Source organism: Salmo salar, chromosome ssa14, assembly GCF_905237065.1.
Source record: "Salmo salar chromosome ssa14, Ssal_v3.1, whole genome shotgun sequence".
In the NCBI taxonomy this organism is placed as follows: Eukaryota; Metazoa; Chordata; class Actinopteri; order Salmoniformes; family Salmonidae; genus Salmo; species Salmo salar.
The window spans coordinates 21,184,948-21,205,039 of record NC_059455.1 but is presented as its reverse complement, the minus strand read 5'-3'; the positions used below and the strand labels follow the sequence as shown (position 1 = coordinate 21,205,039).

At 40.2% G+C, this 20,092-nt stretch overlaps 1 long non-coding RNA gene and 1 pseudogene across 1 annotated transcript; both read right to left on the bottom strand.

The window, feature by feature from the left end:
• Positions 1–5,800: 5,800 nt before the first annotated feature.
• On the bottom strand, positions 5,801–19,522 carry LOC106569106 (T cell receptor alpha chain MC.7.G5-like; annotated as a pseudogene).
• Positions 9,237–10,551, bottom strand: LOC106569060 (uncharacterized). The gene is made up of 3 exons (XR_001320436.2): positions 10,410–10,551; positions 9,640–10,200; positions 9,237–9,485 (listed from the first exon to the last, which is right to left on the bottom strand). It is a non-coding gene; the product is annotated as an uncharacterized lncRNA (long non-coding RNA).
• Positions 19,523–20,092: the final 570 nt, after the last annotated feature.

The window sequence follows — 20,092 nt, the reverse complement described above, 5'->3', positions numbered from 1 at the left end:
TTTTTGTACAGCGTTTGTAGGTCTCCTTTCACTGTGGGCTTCAGTGCACAGTAGTACATCGTAGAGTCTTTCTCTTTAGCAGAGGAGATCTCCAGATCCACACGGTTCTTCTCATCATTTAGTTTGACTGACTGTCTAGGATCCAGACCTGGAGCCCGTGATGGAGACCCAACACCATGCAGGATAAGCAGGATATACTGAGGAGGTGATCCAGGGTCCTGGAGATACCATTGAAGAGAGACTGCAGATGAGTAGGTGCATGAAAGTGTAATATTGCTACCTGCAGGAGCATTCACCTCCTCTCTGATTGGCTCAATGTTCTGGCCATTACTGTCACCTGCAAGAGATGCAAAATATGTTATTCTTCTGTTATTACTCTGTTATAGATCTATTTTCAACACATCAACACTTAGTTTAGATTAAACATAACACCAATAATAGTAGATTACTTACATGCAACTACTAAAAGCCAAATATATGTAGGGATTTACATTGTGGCTGAAACTGGAAGTTAAAATTATAACACAGCACAGACAGATGAGCAGAAGTAACAGCAGACTTCTTGCTGCTGCTTGATGCCACTGTCACATCCTCAAAATGCAGGGCTGAACTGAAATATGATTACCTTAGTCTCCCCCTTTTAATTGGATATTGGATAAAACTGTGTTATTTATCTCCATTTATTTTCATGATTTTATGGCACAGAGTTGGCAGAAGGACCTGATCTGTCTACTGTGATGTCAAACAGGAAAACATTGATTGAAGGGCATATCTGTAAGATAATTAATCTACTGTATTCACCACGAGGCAATTCATTCATTCACAGGTCTATTTGTTTTCATCTTTATATCTAGAATCTACTGTATAAATCTGCAATATATTCAGACAACCGAATTAGTTTCTGTCACTTTTTCATTTGTTTCTTTCATTGTGGGCTCCAGGGCACAGTAGTACCGAGTAGAGTCTAACACTTCATCAGAGGAGCTCTCCATGGCCACACGGGTTCTCATCTTTCAGTCCAACAGACAGTCGAGGGTCTTCAGGTATAGCTTTCACTACAGAGGGGTTTGAAGTCACTCCAGTGAGGAGGAGGAAGATGGGAGATGATCCAGGGTACTGTTGATACCACTGGAGAGTACTAGCAGAGGAGTAGTTACAGGACAGATTTATGACATCTCCCTCCAACCCAAACACCTTATCTGATGTTGGAGTAATGTCATTCCCATGACTGCCACCTGGAAAACAGTTATGGAAACAGGAATTAGTTTTAGGAAATTGTTACAAAATTCAATTCATTATTCAGTGTATTTATAATGGACAAAATATCCTTCACAGTAATATTACTCAAGTCTCCAGTAATTACATTTGATATGTGATTGGATATGAAGAATAGCATCAATCTCACCCACTAGTGCGTATGCTAAAATTGATCCCAGTGACATGCTGGTACGTGTTATTTAACACAGTGAAAAGAGTGAACACAAGTAGAGTTATGACAGATTGACTCCCCTGGTTTCTGACTGTCACCTATAAAAGGCATTTCCTTTCCTCTGCCTCAATTATGTAACACATTCCCTTAAAAAAAGGCACACAACACAAAGTACTGTACAGACAGTGTTTTTGTAAGGGAGCTGTATACCCTGTTGTCACAGTGGGCTTCAGAGCACAGTAGTACACAGCAGAGTCAGACAGATGCACCCTCTGGATCATCAAGGGGACTGATTGTGTCTTGGCATTTAGACTTGCATTGAATCTCTCCTTGAACCCTGCAGCATTGTCTCCAGATCCAATAGAATAACGGTTCAGCATATGTTTAGGGAAAGAATTTGCTTCTTGTTTGTACCAGTAGAGATATGCAACATTATTAGCACTAGTGGTGTTATATTGACAACTCAGTGTTACCAATCCTCCTTCTGTAGCAATCACACCTCCTGGTTGCTGTTGGACATGGTCTCCTGTGCACTCTGGAAGATAAAAAAAAGATGAAGTGAGTGATAATAACAAATAAATATAAAATAATTAGATAGAAACAATGAGGGAAAAGGTTCCATCATACCGAAGCAGAATACATCAAGAACCAGCCAGATGATCAGACAGAGTACCATGGTTATACAGAACACACTGAGAGTGACTGTGAGTTACAGTAAGAGGTAGAGATCCTCTCTCTCTCTTCCATGTCCATCTCAGCCTGTATATCACCATCAACTGACAGACATGAAGGAGGAGTCTGCTCAGAGAGAGGAAAGATTGAATGGAAATGTATGGGTAAATATTACCTCGCTAATATTAGTTGTAAGCACTCTTTGCAGTACATTAGCCAAAGTGAAAGCTTACGTTTTGCTCTCATGAAATGAAAAGTAGCCTAAAGCAATTGTCAATTACACAAATGTTCCATGAAGTGAGTATAATAAAGATATATTTTGTTGTTGTTAAAACCTACAGATATGATATTATAATTCATGTTCAAACACTCATGTAGCCCACAGAGTATCTAATTCAGGTCGGCTACTGTACACAAAGTATATTGAAATACATGTTGTTATTTTGTCCCAACTTTTCAGTGGTACTGTATGTTTCAATGTACACATGTGAAACCTATAGTTTTTGTAGGGGGGTGGTATATCCTGTTGTCACAGTGGACCTCAGAGCACAGTAGTACACAGCAGAGTCAGACAGCTGCAACCTCTGGATCGTCAAGGGGACTGATTTTGAGTCTTTATCTAGATGGGCATCAAATCTCTCTCCATATCCAGTGGCATTTGTACTTCCAAAAGAAAAACGTCCCAGCATGAACTTTAGAAAGTCATTTACTTCATGCTTGTACCAGAACAGGTAGAGATCATTAGTATTAACTGCATCAAATTGACAGTCCAGTGTGACCTGTCCTCCCTCAGTAGCAATCACATCTCCTGGTGGCTGAATGAGTCTTCTCCTCTGCATTCTGGAAAAGGACACATATTTGTATTAGGGGAAAGAGGAGGTAAGCAACATGATAGAGGGAATTGAAATGCATAAACATTTATAGTAGTATAAAACTGAAAAATATGTTTGAAAAAAGAAAGGGATTGGAGAAAAGGACATAAACAAATAAGATAATAATAATATTAACAAAATAACATTATAATACCATAACAAAATGCAGCAAGAATCAGTAAATTCCTCAGCCAGGGTCCCATGTCTGCTACTGTGAGATCAGTGGGAGAAGAGTAATACCACTCTGATGTAACTAGGCAATGATGAGATGATGAAATCCTTATCTCCTCCTCTTTCTGTGTATCGTCAAACATGATTTGGGTTTGAAAAAAATATATATTTCCGGCACTCCACAATCTTTTCAAAGGTCGATAAATTTCATAAAGCTTGTGACATTGTCTGAACAACCCTGTACCCTGTGTTGTTGTACAGTGACTGAATCACTTGTCGTCACAGTGGGCTTCAGAGCACAGTAGTACACAGCAGAGTCAGACAGCTGCAACCTCTGGATCGTCAAGGGGACAGAGCTAGATGTGAAATTCAGCCTGGAATCAAACCTCTTCTTGAACTCATCACTATTGCTCCCTTCTGAATAACGATCTCTTCTCAGGACATACTGAGGAGAGTTACTAGTTAACTGGATGTACCAGAAGAGATCAGGAGATGGACTACTGGTAGTGTAGTTACAGCTGAGTGTTACCAGTCCTCCTTCAAGGGCAGTAACCTGTCCACTCTGCTGGTCAACAGCCTCTTCACCTCTGCAATCTGAAAAAGTTGTTAAAATAATAATTCATCAATAATTGTATATTAACTTATTAGCTCAAGTTCAGACAAAGAGAATAGGAAGGAGAAGCACGATACAGTACCAAAATAGCATGCAGTCAGGATAAGTAAAGTATTCTTAAGCCAATGTTCCATTATGATTCATGTATCGAGGAAGAGTAGACTGTTATAGACTTTATGTTCCATCCACTCTAGCTGAGAAGTCTCATAATTGCGGGACTCGGCATTAAGGGAGGAGCTAATTGTTTATTCAATATTATTTTGGAGTTTGGGGAGGGAGGAGGGTTATTTTAAGATGGTCATTCCATCTTAAATGGATCATTGATCATTCCATGGATCATTTAACTATTTGATTTTGATAAAATATAGAATTTGGCCTTTACTACCAATTCCCGTTGAAACGCATTCATAACACATTCATGAATGGCAAAAAATAACATTTAAAAAAATGTATCTTAAGGAATAAGATTTTGACGTGTCTGTCTTATTTCTAGGAGATACAAGAAAGCTCAGGAAATATTTACAGTACTAGTCAAAAGTTTGAAAACACCTAAACATTCATCCAGAATGAGTAGGTGTGTCCAAACTTTTTACTGGTACTGTATGTAAAAAATGTTTCACACATATTTAACCCCTTAAACTTTCCATCTTGTTTGTAAGAATTGTCCCTTTAAACAATTGGGTCACATTAGTTTGTAGCCTAAACAGTGGAGAGACCAGAGGAGAGACCACCATCGTATTTCATGAGACTCTCATCTTTCTAAAGAGTGGTCATATCAGTTTTCTAGGTCAAACCGTTCAGACACTACAGACGTTTTATGGAAAAGACAGATTTTCAGGATGTCTCATGGTCTGACAAACACGGCTGTGGCTCGGCCACCTTCCACCGCAGATGCAGAAGACTGCCATAGGCTGACGTGGTGGAATGAGATGCAGCCCATGCGACAAAACAGATAACTCTCTCTTAAAGGAAAATAAGCAAACTATGAGACTCCACTGACACCTATTGACTCTCACTAGTAATTTGCCCTTGAAAATATAAGCAATGTCAAGGTTTCACCTTGTTGGGCAGAATGTTGAACACTAGATGGAACTATTGTATCATTATTATACATAGAAAAACTTTGTCACTGGACAGTTATTCATAACTGTGGAGGGCAGTCTTTAGGAGGAGCACAGACAAAGAAGATCTGTCATATAACTGATCAGGAGGCAGAGAGAACATCTCAGTCGACGAGCCACCTGGCTAACTTGGGCCAGATTAGTCTGTCCTTCAGAAGGTGTAATGGGAGGCACATGTAGGATATGAAGGTACCTCACCTGAAGATCAGCCAGGAGCTGCAGAAACGGCTGTTTGTGTGTTTTTTTTTTAACTTGCTACTTACACTTGCTTACCATATTTAAATGTTGAGGAAGTTCAGAGAATGACAAGGTCTATTATCATTCTATTGTCTATTTTTGCACAAATAACTCATTGTCAATTGCATTGTATTGTATGCTGTGCACATTTCAATTTATAAGGACACTAAATCGTCACATGAACAATGAAATATTACAACATGACGATATGTGAAGTTGAATTATTTTTCGTATCTCGTGACCCAGACCAAAACAGTGTAAGATCCTTAGATGTTTGTCTTGTCTGTTACCAGTCAGTTGGCTTCAGGTATGCTCCTCTAAAGAGAGCAGTACATGGATTTACAACCAGAGGACCAAACCACTGAGCAGGTCCATGTTGAGAACAATGATGTCATGTAAACCATGCATATTGTATGAATATCACTGGAGGCTGCTGAGGGGAGGACGGCTCATAGTAATGGCTGGAATGGAGTCAATGGAAAAGTATCAACCACACGGAAACCATGTTTGATATCATTCTACTCACTCCATTCCAGCCATTATTATGAGCCTTCCTCCCCTCAGCAGCCTCCACTGATGTATATGATGGGATTAAAAGGTCTGACTAACAGAATAGGAATACACATCAAATTGACACAATCTATAAATGCTCAAATCATTTTAAGGACAGGTGCAAACGTTGGAGTCATAAGCTTTATTTACAGGACAAATTAACATACAGGAGACATTTATTAGTGTTTTGATGTCTAAAAGCTAAGGGTTAGACACCATATCAAGCAGAAACTGGATAAATCCCTGCTGACTTGGTCTCTGCTGAGGTTTTTCTACAGTGTTTGTAGGTTTCACTGTGGGCCTCACAGCGCAGTAGTACAGAGCAGAGTCTGTCACTTCAGCAGAGGAGATCTCCAGATCCAAACGGTTTTTCTCTTCATTGAGTTTGACAGATATTTGAGTGTTCAGAGGATCTGTTTTCTTTATAAACTCTGTACCTTATATGTACAGGAGGAACTCTGGCCTTTGTTCTGTGTCTTGGTAAAATCAATTGTTATATTAAATGGAGGAACAGTTTGAACTCCTGCTGTCTCTGGCTCCACACCCACCCCGCCCGGCCATCTAGATGTGTGAAAGTTAGTGTATAAGCTAATGATCCATCATGTATGACATCAAATCAAATCAAATGTATTTATATAGCCCTTCTTACATCAGCTGATATCTCAAAGTGCTGTACAGAAACCCAGCCTAAAACCCCAAACAGCAAGCAATGCAGGTGTAGAAGCACAGTGGCTAGGAAAAACTCCCTAGAAAGGCCAAAACCTAGGAAGAAACCTAGAGAGGAACCAGGCTATGAGGGGTGGCCAGTCCTCTTCTGGCTGTGCTGGGTGGAGATTATAACAGAACAAGGCCAAGATGTTCAAATGTTCATAAATGACCAGCATGGTAAAATAATAATAATCATAGTAGTTGTCTCGGGTGCAACAAGTCAGTAACACAAGAGTAAGTGTCAGTTGGCTTTTTCATAGCCGATCTTTGAGAGTATCTCTACCGCTCCTGCTGTCTCTAGAGAATTGAAAAAAGCAGGTCTGGGACAGGTAGCACGTCCGGTGAACAGGTCAGGGTTCCAGCAGGTCTGGGACAGCAGGTCTGGGACAGGTAGCATGTCCGGTGAACAGGTCAGGGTTCCATAGCTGCAGGCAGAACAGTTGAAACTGGAGCAGCAGCACGGCCAGGTGAACTGGGGACAGCAAGGAGTCATCAAGCCAGGTAGTCCTGAGGCATGGTCCTAGGGCTCAGGTCCTCCGAGAGAGAGAAAGAAAGAGAGAAAGAGAGAATTAGAGAGAGCATATTTAAATTCACACAGGACACCGGAAAAGACAAGAGAAATACTCCAGATGTGACAGACTGACCCTAGCCCCCCGACACATAAACTACTGCAGCATAAATACTGGAGGCTGAGACAGGAGGGGTCAGGAGACACTGTGGCCCCATCCGATGAAACCCCCAGACAGGGCCAAACAGGTAGGATATAACCCCACCCACTTTGCCAAAGCACAGCAGCCACACCACTGGAGGGACATTCCTGGGATAGTGAAAAACTTACATTTTGTATTACCATATCATCTTTGTATGTTGTCTATAGTTATGTACTTGAAAATGTATCAACTGACCAATTCGGCACATTTGGGCAGACTTATAAAAATATATTTTTTAAAATATGGTGCAGAATTGCAATGCTTCACTGGATCAATCTGAAACATTGCATACTTACTTCTGCCATCTAGTGGCCAAAATCTAAATTGCACCTGAACACCTCCTGTATATTTTAAACTCAGCAAAAAATAAATGTCCCTTTTTCAGGACCCTGTCTTTCAAAGTTAATTAGTAAAAATCCAAATAACTTCACAGATCTTCATTGTAAAGGGTTTGAACACTGTTTCCCATGCTTGTTCAATGAACAATAAACAATTAATGAACATGCACCTGTGGAACGGTCGTTAAGACACTAAGAGCTTACAGACGATAAGCAATTAAGGTCACAGTTATGAAAACTTAGGACACTAAGAGGCCTTTCTACTGACTTTGAAAAACACCAAAAGAAAGATGCCCAGGGTCCCTGCTCATCTACGTGAACCTGCCTTAGGCATGCTGCAAGGAGGTATGAGGACTGCAGGGCAATAAATTGCAATGTCCGTACTGTGAGATGCCTAAGACAGTGCTACAGGGAGACAGGATGGACAGCTGATCGTCCTCGCAGTGGCAGATCACGTGCAACAACACCTGCACAGGATCGGTACATCCGAACATCACACCTGCGGGACAGGTACAGGATGGCAACAACAACTGCCCGAGTTACACCAGGAACGCACAATCCCTCCATCAGTGCTCAGACTATCCACAACAGGCTGAGAGAGGCTAGACTGAGGGCTTGTAGGCCTGTTGTAAGGCAGGTCCTCACCAGATATCACCGACTACAACGTCGCCTATGGGCACAAACCCACCGTTGCTGGACCAGACAGGACTGGCAAAAAGTGATCTTCACTGACGAGTTGCGGTTTTGTCTCACCAGGGGTGATGGTCGGATTTGAATTTATCGTCGGAGGAATGAGCGTTACACCGAGGCCTGTACTCTGGAGCGGGATCGATTTGGAGGTGGAGGGTCCTGGGGTGGTGTGTCACAGCATCATCGGAATGAGCTTGTTGTCATTGCTAAGAATCTCAATGCTGTGCTTTACAGGGAAGACATCCATCCTCCGCCATACTGCTCATTCTGTGCGTGATTTCCTGCAAGACAGGAATGTCAGTGTTCTGCAATGGCCAGCGAAGAGCCCGGATATCATTCCCATTGAGCACGTCTGGGACCTGTTGGATCGTAAGGTGAGGGCTACGGCCATTCCCCCCAGAAATGACCGGGAACTTGCAAGTGCCTTGGTGGAAGAGTGGGGTAACATCTCACAGCAAGAACTGGCAAATCTGGTGCAGTCCATGAGGAGGAGATGCACTGCAGTACTTAATGCAGCTGGTGTCCACACCAGATACTGACTGCTACTTTTGATTTTGACCCCCCTTGTTCAGGGACCCATTATTCAATTTCTGTTAGTCACATATCTGTGGAACTTGTTCAGTTTATGTCTCAGTTGTTGAATCTTGTTATGTTCATACAAATATTTACACATGTTAATTTTGCTGAAAATAAATGCAGTTGACAGGGAGAGGACATTTCTTTTTTTGCTGAGTTTATTATGGCCTTTCTCGTTAATTTCAAAGGTGATGGAACAAAAAAAAAGTTTTTTCAGTTTGTATTAGCTTTTACCAGATATAATGTGTTATGTTCTCCTACATTAATTTCACATTTCCACAATCTTTGAAGTGTTTCCTTTGAAATGGTATCAATAATATGCATATCCTTCCTTCAGGTCCTGAGCTACAGGCAGTTAGATTTGGGTGTGCCGTTATAGGCGAATATTGAAAAAACAGTAGGTATGTTACTTATGTATGTCATACAGGATGTCTGTTTCCTCCCTTGGTTCCTTACATGTTTTTGTACAGTTTGTCAGAGTTTCCTGTCACTGTGGTCTTCATGGCACAGAAGTACAGAGCAGAGTCTGTCACATCAGCAGAAGAGATCTTCAGATTCACACGTTTGTCCACTTTGTCAAGGGAAACTGTCAGACGTGGAGGTGGGGGAGTAGCTGTAATTATTAACCCCTCTGGTGTGATGTACAGGAGGAATTCTGGTTTGGATCTGGGATATTGGCTGTACCACTGTAGAGTGTAGACAGTGCCATCATATTTGCAGGAGAGATGGACATTCCTTCCCTCCTGAACAAGCTCTTCTGTAGTCACAGGGTTTATTGAATCCCCAAAACTGTTTCCTGCAAAAAGATTTGGTCAAATAACTTCTGTAACTGTACAACTGTGCAGTTGTAAATAACATTTAAACACTATGAATGTGCAATTACTATGTTTTTGTGCTGTTCGTTCACTGTAAGATTAAATTAAAAGATTTCAATCCACATAATAACTCACCTAAAAAAGCGGAAAAGAGAACAAATGAGAAGAAAAACATCTTGCCAGACCTTTGAGAACCTGACAGACAGCAGTGAGAGACCTGACTAATTAGATACTTCCTGAACAATAACATCCCATAAACTACATGTGGATCTTTGATTATACACCCCCTCCTCTTGACACCAACATTAAATGTTTTCTGTTATGGGTTTCTTTCTACAGTATATGTTGACAAGTTTTTGTACAGTGTGTCTGGGTTTCCTGTCACTGTGGGCTGCAAGGCGCAGTGATATAGAGCAGAGTCTTCCAATTCAACAGATGAGATCATCAAGTCAACACGGGTCTTCTCTTCATTCAGTCTACCAGTGTGTCATGGAGTTGTAATGGATGTATTCTGTACAGACATGCTGCTTTGTAGGATCCAAAGAAGACATTCTGGTCTGGATCCGGGGTAATGTCGGTACCACTGTAGATTGTTAACATCGCCCTTGTAGTTGCAGGAGAGAGTGATGTCTGTTCCTTGAAGGGCATTGACTTCAGGCTTCACTGGAGTTATTGTTTCCTGCTCCATACTATCATCTGCAATAATATAAGTATTGTCATTGTGTTACTGTTTATTCCAAATGAGAAAAAGTACATGGGTTAGGTGCCCATAAAGTATGACAAGAGAAAGAACTGAACGTTTCCAGTGAAATGCATCTTAGTGTTTAATGCAATCAATAACTGAAAAAAGCAATGACACTGTTTTCAAAATGTTATTTGGTTTAAGCTGACAATTCAGCACTCACCTACAAACGCAGAGAGGAGAAACAGTAATATGAGTGACATCCTGACACAGACTAGATAAACCAACTGAGAGATACGACAGTGAGAGAGCTGAGTAGTTCCTCTACAGAGACATCCTCATGGTTGCAGGTATACCCAGTCTATACCAGTGTTTGACTATGAGGCCCCTCCTCTGATAACTGGATATGTAACTCTTCTTCTGTGGTTGGTGGTTAAGGGTTTTCAGTTCCTATTGGCCTCCTCCTCTGATTATTTTAGACTTAATTTCTATCTGAAAATATCTTGTTTTTGCTGTTGTTGTTGTTTGTTTGTTTTTTCAATAGATAATACCATACCATGCTATACTATATATACCATCTGCAAATAAACCTTCTCTAAGAATAGTAGAATATTGTGTCACTGTTAATGAAGATGGAGATCATTCCAAAGAAAAAGCCTTCTTCCCACGTCTTTGTGTCAGACTGTGTGGGCTCCATGGCACAGTAGTACAGAGCAGAGTCTGTCACATCAACAGAGGAGATCTCCAGATGCACATATTTGGCTTTTTTGCCATAATTTAGAGTGAACCCTGGTGTAATATCCACGTACTCCATAACCAGTAACTGTGGTGCTGATTTGGAATATTGTGATACTAGTTTACAAATGCACTAGAGACTCCACTTGATGGCGATGTGGTCAAAGAAAATAGCAGATTGTAAAACCACAACCTGTCAGTTCCTCCTCATTAGCTCATTTTAGATTTAATTTCTATGTGGAAATGGATAGAGAATGATACTGTTTGTTTTTTCAATGGATCAACAATGCAATACCGTATGTATCATCTGCAAATAAACCATATGATATGATTCATAATATGGTTTGGAAATGCATTATTTAAAAAAAATCACCATACTGTATATACCATGCTATACCATATATATATAATCTGCAAATAAACCCTAATAGTAAGAATTGTATAATATTGTATGATGATAAGGATGAAGTGAATTCTTAACAGAATTCTTACATCCCAAATCTTTGTGTCAGACTGTCAGCTTTTTGTATGAGGAAGTGTTTCCTGTCACTGTAGACTCCATGTCACAGTAGTACAGAGGAGAGTCTGTCACTTCAGTAGAGGAGTCTGTATGAACGGTCTGTATGAGCCTGAGCTGGAAGGCGAGGAGGGACAAGTTTCTGGACATATCCTGATTGATATCCTGATCCTGATTGCCATGCAATCCTTGTTTAAATTACATCCTAGGATTGAAGCATTTATTTATTTTTAACAATACCACTATATTCATGTTATACTGCATTAGGAAGAAAAAAGTTTGAAATAACAATTGATCTGAACATGAATTTAGGTTTAGGGTTATGGCTAGGGTTAGTGTTAATCCAGGGTGTGAACATGAAACTAGGGTTAGTGATCGGGTTCGGGTTATGGCCAGGGTTTATCTGGGATGTGGACATGAATCTTGGGTTAGTATTAGGGCTAGGGTTACGGCTAGGACAGAAGGGTTCCACACGGGTTCTCCCTTTATTCAGATTAATAACTGTCAGAACTGTCAGATTAACAGACAGTCGAGGGTCATCAGGTTTAGCATCAGGTCTGTCACTTTTTCATTTGTTCATTTGTTTCAACAAATAATTCACTGTTAATTTCCAGCCTACATGTATATTATTTGTCTATTGAAGGTAACCTAATAATGAAAATGTTTCTCTTAGGGGATGTCAGTGTTTCCAGGTCACAGTGTGTCTGGGTTTCGTTTCATTGTGGGCTCCAGGGCACAGTAGTACAGAGCAGAGTCTTTCTTTTCAGCAGAGGAGATCTCCAGATCCACACGGGTTCTCTCATCGTTCAGGTTTAGCTTTCACTACAGAGGGGTTTGAGGACACTCCAGTGAGGAGGAGGAAGATGGGAGGTGATCCAGGGTACTGTTGATACCACTGGAGAGTACTAGCAGAGGAGTAATTACAGGACAGATTTATGACATCACCCTCCGACCCAAACACCTTCTGTTGTTGGAGTGATGTCATTCCCATGACTGCCACCTGGAAAACATGTATGAAACAAAAATTGTATTAAAGTGTATTAAAAATTGATAAAATGTCATTCACAGTAATATTACTCCAGGCTCCGTTAATTACATGGGATATGTTATTAGATATGAAGAATAGTATCAAACTCACCCACTAGTGCATATATTAAAATGTATCCTGGTAACATGCTGGTAAGTGTTATTTGACACAGTGAAAAAAGTGAACAGAGGTATAATTCTGACAAAATGACTCCCCTGGTTTCTCACTGTCCGCTACAGTATAAAATGCATTTATCTTCCTCCGCCTCAATTATGTAACACCTCCCATTAAAAAAACATCACACAACGCAAAATACTTTACACACGCACAAACACATGCACAGCGTTTTTGTAATGGGGCAGTATATCCTGTTGTCACAAGGGGTATCATAGCACAGTAGTACACAGCAGAGTCAGACAGCTGTAACCTCTGGATCATCAAGGGGACTGATTTTGCTGTGACATTCAGAAGTGCATCAAATCTCACCTTGAACTCAGTAGTAGTGTCTGCAGGTGAACATCCTTTCTCAGCATAAGCATGGAGTTGACATTTGCTAGTTGTTTGTACCAGAAGAGATATGGTGATTGATCACAAATAGACAAGTGAGTGTTGTTGGTTGTCCTTCTTACGACCATTACATCTTCTGTTGGCTGTGTTACATTCTCTTCTGCTGTGCACCCTGAAAAGAAGGAGAAATATGTCTTCACAACATATAATAATAACGTATATAAATTAAATGAACAAATATGTCTGTCTGTATGGCATCTTCTGATTCAGGGGTGTGTGTGCTTTGTTAGGTTGCCCCCTTCAGGTTGACTTTCATACTACACCACCAACCTGTGTGAATTTTGAATAGGGCTAACAATAATAATATTTTTGCACTTTGTCATATTCCCAAGTGATTATCCAACCAATATATAAAAAACATGCCTACGGTAAGTGAAATTGAAGACTACTGATTGAAGAGTGAAGAATACATATTTCTCACAGTGCATTGAATATGAAGACAGATAAACACTAGACCACCTGGTGATTGCACACAACACGATGTGTGACCAGAGTTCTCTGATCTCAACTTCTGCCATCATGACATCAAATGTGGTTGCTGTTTAATCATGATTTCCACTTCATCAAAGCATTTTGGTCTGCAGGTTTTTGTATGGTGTATTATACACTTTTTATCACTGTGTCAAGAGCACAGTAGTAGAGAGCTGTGTCTGCCAGGGTTAGGCTTGTTATGACCAGTTCAGTTGATGTCGAGGATGTTGTGGATTTATATCTCTTATCAGGGATATATTCACTCCCGCTCTGTGATTTGGCACCTTTATACAGTAGAAACTCAGGAGCCTGGTGAGGATAATGCCGGTACCAGTTCAGCCAAATATTTTCACTGCTTGTATCATATGAGCAGCTCAGAGTCACAAGTTCTCCCTCTGTACTGATCACTTCATTATTTACAGAATTAATGTGATCCCCAGCAATCTGTCCTGTAAAGAAAGAACAGTAAAATTGTGACTGTGCTGTAGAAATTGGGGTGGAAATGTATTAACAGTAATTATATATTAACAAAGAAAAAAGCCTATAATTTTTCATCATAACATGATATAAAACACTATATTAAATATTGTTTACCTGAGGCTAGAATGAGAACCAGTATCAGAGAGTTCTCCATGTGGAACATAGAAATACCAGATCAGATCTCTGTCTTGGTTACTGGATTATGTTGCTGCAGTGCTTGCTCCTGAGAGTTTTCTGCAGAGAGAAAGGGGATGTACATTACCCAGACAGGAAATAGCTGGTTTATAGGCATTGTGTTGTGAATAGCATTAAAATCAACTGTGTATATGTATGTGTGTCAGATCATGTTTTTGTACAGTGTTTCTGGGTTTCCTATCACTCTGGGCCTCAGAGCACAGTAGTACAGAGCAGAGTCTGTTACCTCAGCAGAGGAGATCTCCAGATCCACGCGGTCGGTAGATTGTTTACAGAGTCAGTGTAGCTGCAGGCTAGTGTGATGGTATCACCCGTCACACCACCCACCATAGACCTAGTGAGATTAATGTCATCTTCAAAACTACCACCTGTCAGAATAGTAAAGACGTGTTGCTGTTTTAATAGCTTTTTTGACAACTATCAATTATATTCTGGAGTTGGAATTAAAATGATGAAAATGAATCAAATCAAGTTTTATTTGTCACATACACATGGTTAGCAGATGTTAATGAGAGTGTACTTGTGAATACACCACTGACCCAAAAATACATCACTCACCAACAAGGACTGTGAGGAGGAGAAATTATGAAAGCAGCATCATAGCTGATAAAAACAGTATACCAAAGTTTCTAACACAAAACAGGCAGAGTTGAATATCTCTCTCTGTAGCAATCTTTCAGTCTTGATGATTGGAGAAAATGTTGTATCTCCACCTACTGCCAAAGACAGGGGGAAACCACATTTATTTACGTGTGTGCCATGCAATCCTTGTTTAATCGTAGGATTGGTGCATTCATTCATTTTTAACATTACTACTTCATTCATGTTATACTACATCACGAAGATAAAAAGTTTAAAATCAATACAGTGCAATTGTTGCTGTTTTTTGTATTTTATTTCATTTAACTTTGTTATTTTGTTACGTTATTTCTTATACTTTTTGTTACTTATTCTTTTTTTAAAGGGTTGGGAATACTTTCAACTTAATTCTTATGATATCTTGTACTCTTCTTTTTATAAAGCTGCTTTTGAGTGTTCAGAGATAAAAGACTGTAGTTCTTCTGACTTTCATGGAAGTGACAAGAGTCTTCAGAGGTGTAAGGATAATTAGGAGTATGAAACTAGGGTATTTGATGCAGTGGTACTTCATTCCTGTTATACTTCGTAATGAAGAAAATAGTTAAACATTCGTAATTTATGTGGACATCAAGTTAGGGTACAGGTTATGGGTAGAATAGAGGGGTTTAGTGTTTAGGACATACAAGTTAGGGTCAGTGTTATGGGTAGAATAGAGGGGTTTAGTGTTTAGGACATATTCATTCATCTCCCCGACATCAGATGTTCTAGATTTTTAACCAGTAACTGTGGTGCTGATTTGGGATTTTGTCGATACCATAGAAGAGTGTTACCAGAGGTGTAGTTACAAGAGAGAGTAACTCTATCCCTTTCTGAAGCCACTTCTACATCAGTGTAGGGTGTTATTACCTGTTCAGAACTAAGACCTATAAACCATAAAACATACATTATATGTAATACTTTAAACACATATGGAGATTGAATTAATTACACATGCAGTGTAAAAATTTTATAATTTCTATGTAAAAAAAACATGCATCCTCATGTCGTGCATCATCTTTATGTTATTTGTTTCTAGTAATAAATACACCTTAACATAATAACACTCAGTTTAAATGAAAATGTCATTACTTACCTATCAAGTTAAAGAACAGTAATAGTGAACAGAATAACATTGTAGGATGTGTAGAGTAAGCACCAGCGCAGATGAAAAGCACAGCATCAACTGGCTATGATCTACGTCAGGCCTGGGCAAAAGAAAGCCCGGGGGCCGTTTGTGGCCAGCGACCTAATTCAATACGGCCCACGGAATCATGCTGAGATCCCATGAAGAATTAATTTTCATGAACCTACAGTAGGATGCCCCCCATGCTCTAAAAGATGCATACGCGGAGTTTATCATGAGCTGTCAGGTTTTTGTAAAGTGCGTCTGGGTTTCCTGTCACTGTGGGCCTCAGAGCACAGTACTACAGAGCAGAGTCTGTCACTTCAGCCTAGGAGATCTCCAGATCCACACAGGTTCTCTCCTTGTTCAGTGTAACAGACAGTCGAATGTCTTGTGGATCAACTCTCAATTCATATGGATTATTGATAGTTGTTACGAGGTAAAGGAATTGGAGACCTGATCCAGAATAATGTCTGTACCACAGCAGAATATCTGCTATTACTTTATAGTTACAGGAGATCTTAACTCTGCTACCCTCTAAATAATACTCCTCAGGACTGGTTGGAGTAATATCATCCTCTAAAGTATCACCTACATGGGCTGAAATCAGTAGAATAGAATCATGATCTATGTTACAGATCAGACAGATCAGACATGAATGTCTAATTTAGAAAACAGCAAAGCCAAAACACTGATATGACTCTGAAATGATAAGTAGGCATATACAATGTTGCTCCTCCTCTTGACATTGCTTCTTAACCTCTATGGGCTAGGTGGGACGCTTGCGTTCCACCTACTCAACAGCCAGTTGAATCCTGTGGCGCGTTATTCAAATACCTTAGATATGCTATTACTTCAATTTTTAAAAAATATGACTATTTTACACCATTTTAAAGATAAGACTCTCGTTAATCTAACCACACTGTCCGATTTCAAAAAGGCTTTACAACGAAAGCAAAACATTAGATTATGTCAGCAGAGTACCCAGCCAGAAATAATCAGACACCCATTTTTCAAGCTAGCATATGTCACAAAAACCCAAACCACAGCTAAATGCAGCACTAACCTTTGATGATCTTCATCAGATGATAACCCTAGGACATTATGTTACACAATACATGCATGTTTTGTTCAATCAAGTTCATATTTATATCAAAAACCAGCTTTTTACATTAGCATGTGATGTTCAGAACTAGCATACCCACCAAAAACTTCCGGTGAATTTACTAACAATTTACTAAATTACTCACGATAAACGTTCACAAAAAGCATAATTATTTTAAGAATTATAGATACAGAACTCCTCTATGCACTCGATATGTCCGATTTTAAAATAGCTTTTTGGTGAAAGCACATTTTGCAATATTCTAAGTACATAGCCCAGCCATCACGGGCTAGCTATTTAGACACCCTGCAAGTTTAGCCTTCACCAAAATCAGATTTACTATTACAAAAGTTTGATTACCTTTTGTTGTCTTCGTCAGAATGCACTCCCAGGACTGCTACTTCAATAACAAATGTTGGTTTGGTCCAAAATAATCCATCGTTATATCCGAATAGCGGCGTTTTGTTCGTGTGTCCCAGACACTATCCGAAATGGTAAATCAGGGTCTCGCGCATGGCGCAATTCGTGACAAAAAAATTCTAAATATTCCATTACCGTACTTCGACGCATGTCAACCGCTGTTTAAAATCAATTTTTATGCAATTTATCTTGTAAAAAAGCGATAATATTCCGACCGGGAATCTCCTTTTCGGAAAACAGAGGAAAAAACACAAAGACGGGGGCGGCCAGTGCACGCGCCTAAGCCCACAGTCCCTTGATCGGCCACTTGAGAAAGGCGATAACGTGTTTCAGCCTGGGGCTGGAATGACTACATTCAGGTTTTTCCCGGGCTCTGAGAGCCTATTGGAGCCGTGGGAAGTGTCACGTTACCGCAGAGATCCTTTGTAATGGAATGAGATGTCAAAGAAAGACAATAAATGGTCAGACAGGCCACTTCCTGTAAAGGAATCTCTCAGGTTTTGACCTGCCATTTGAGTTCTGTTATACTCAGACACCATTGAAACAGTTTTAGAAACTTTGGAGTGTTTTCTATCCAAAGCCAATAATTATATGCATATTCTAGTTACTGGGCAGGAGTAGTAACCAGATTAAATCGGGTACGTTTTTTATCCAGCTGTGTCAATACTGCCCCCTAGCCCTAACAGGCTAGCTAGTAACTCACTGTGTCTGGAGGGGGGGTTTGTATATTTTGTACAGTGCGTGAGTGCAGAGTTGGATGGTGAGTCGTGCATTGCATGACGTGCAATTTTGTGCTGTTTTTATCAGGTAGATGATTGATTGTACACAGCGCAAGAAGAGTCCTGTTACATATACATAGAAAAACCTTGTCACTGGACTTCATAACTGTGGAGGGCAGTCTATAGGAGGAGCACAGACAAAGAAGAGCTGTGATACAATGCATTCAGAAAGTATTCAGACACCTTGACTTTTTCAACATTTTGTTACATTTTAGAATACATTTGTAAAGTATCAAATCGTTTTTTTCCCCTAATCAATCTACACACGTTACCCCATAATGACAAAGCAAAAACAGGTTTTAGGAATTCACATTTACATAAGTATTCACACACTTTACTCAATAATTTGTTGAAGCACCTTTAGCAGAGATTACAGTCTCGAGTCTTCGGTACGACGCTACAAGCTTGGCACACTTGTATTTGGGGAGTTTCTCCCATTCTTCTCTGCAGATCATCTCAAGTTATGTCAGTTTGGATGGGAACATCGCTGCACATCTATTTTCAGGTCTCACTAGAGATGCTCGATCACGTTCAAGTCCAGGCTTTGGCTGGGCCACTCAAGGACATTGAGACTCCTGCGTTGTTTTGGCTGTGTGCTTAGGGTTGTTGTCCGATTGGAAGGGGAACTTTCAACCCAGTCTGAGGTCCTGAGCAGGTTTTCATCAAGGATCTCTCTGTACTTTGCTCTGTTCATCTTTTCTTCAATCTTGACTAATCTTCCAGTCCCTGCTGCTGAAAAAACATCCCCACATTATGATGCTGCCACCAACATGCTTCACAGTAGAGATGGAACCAGGTTTCCTCCAGACGTGACGCTTGGCATTCAGGCCAAAGAGTTCAATCTTGGATTCATCCAAATTTTGTTTCTCATGGTCTGGGAGTCGTTAGGTGCCTATTGGCAAACTCCAAGCGGGCTGTCATGTGCCTTTTACTGAGGAATGGCTTCCGTCTGGCCACTATCATAAACGCCTGATTGGTTCGGATTTCTAAACTTTAAATATTGTTAATCAGCAGTTACACTAGAGACTAGAGATTATTAGAGACTACTACAAACATGTCTTTGTCTTATGCTGCTGTATGACCCAATGGGGGAATAAACTTGGTTTAAGACAAAGACATATTTCCACCAGTGGTAGTATATATACCCCAATTTGGGTGGAGTCACGTCCTTCTCTCTAAACATTGCATCTTTATTACTAGGCAGGAAGTTAAGTGACTACTCAGCACCTCCCAAAGACCCCTGGCTCCTATCCAACCTTCCTTGATCCCACCGTAAACATTCCTCCTACAGATACCCATTAACTTGTGGTGTATAAACCAGACTATGGCACTACTCATGTCACCTCCCTAACCAAGGCCCTTCTCCCTCGATTGCTCAGTTTTGCTGGGAGGCCAGCTCCAGGAAGAGTCTTGGTGGTTCCAAACTTCTTTCATTTAAGAATGATGGAGGCCACTGTATTCTTGGGGACTTAAATGCTGCAGAAATGTTTTAGTACCCTTCCCCAGATCTGTGCCTCGACAAAATCCTGTCTCGGAGCTCTGCGGACAATTCCTTCGACTTCATGGCTTGGTTTTTGCTCTGACATGCACTGTCAACTTTGGGACCTTATATAGACAGGTGTGTGCCTTCCCAAATCATGTCAAATCAATTGAATTTACCAGAGGTGGACTCCAAGTTGTAAAAACATCTCAAGGATAATGGAAACATGATGCACCTGATCTCAATTTCGATTCTCATAGCAAAGGTTCTGAATACTTATGTACTTATGAACATTTTCCACTAAATCCTCAAATGAATAATGCATTATTATACATGTACACACTTAAATTACTTTTCCTGTCTTGTGACCCAGACCAAAAGAGCCTTTT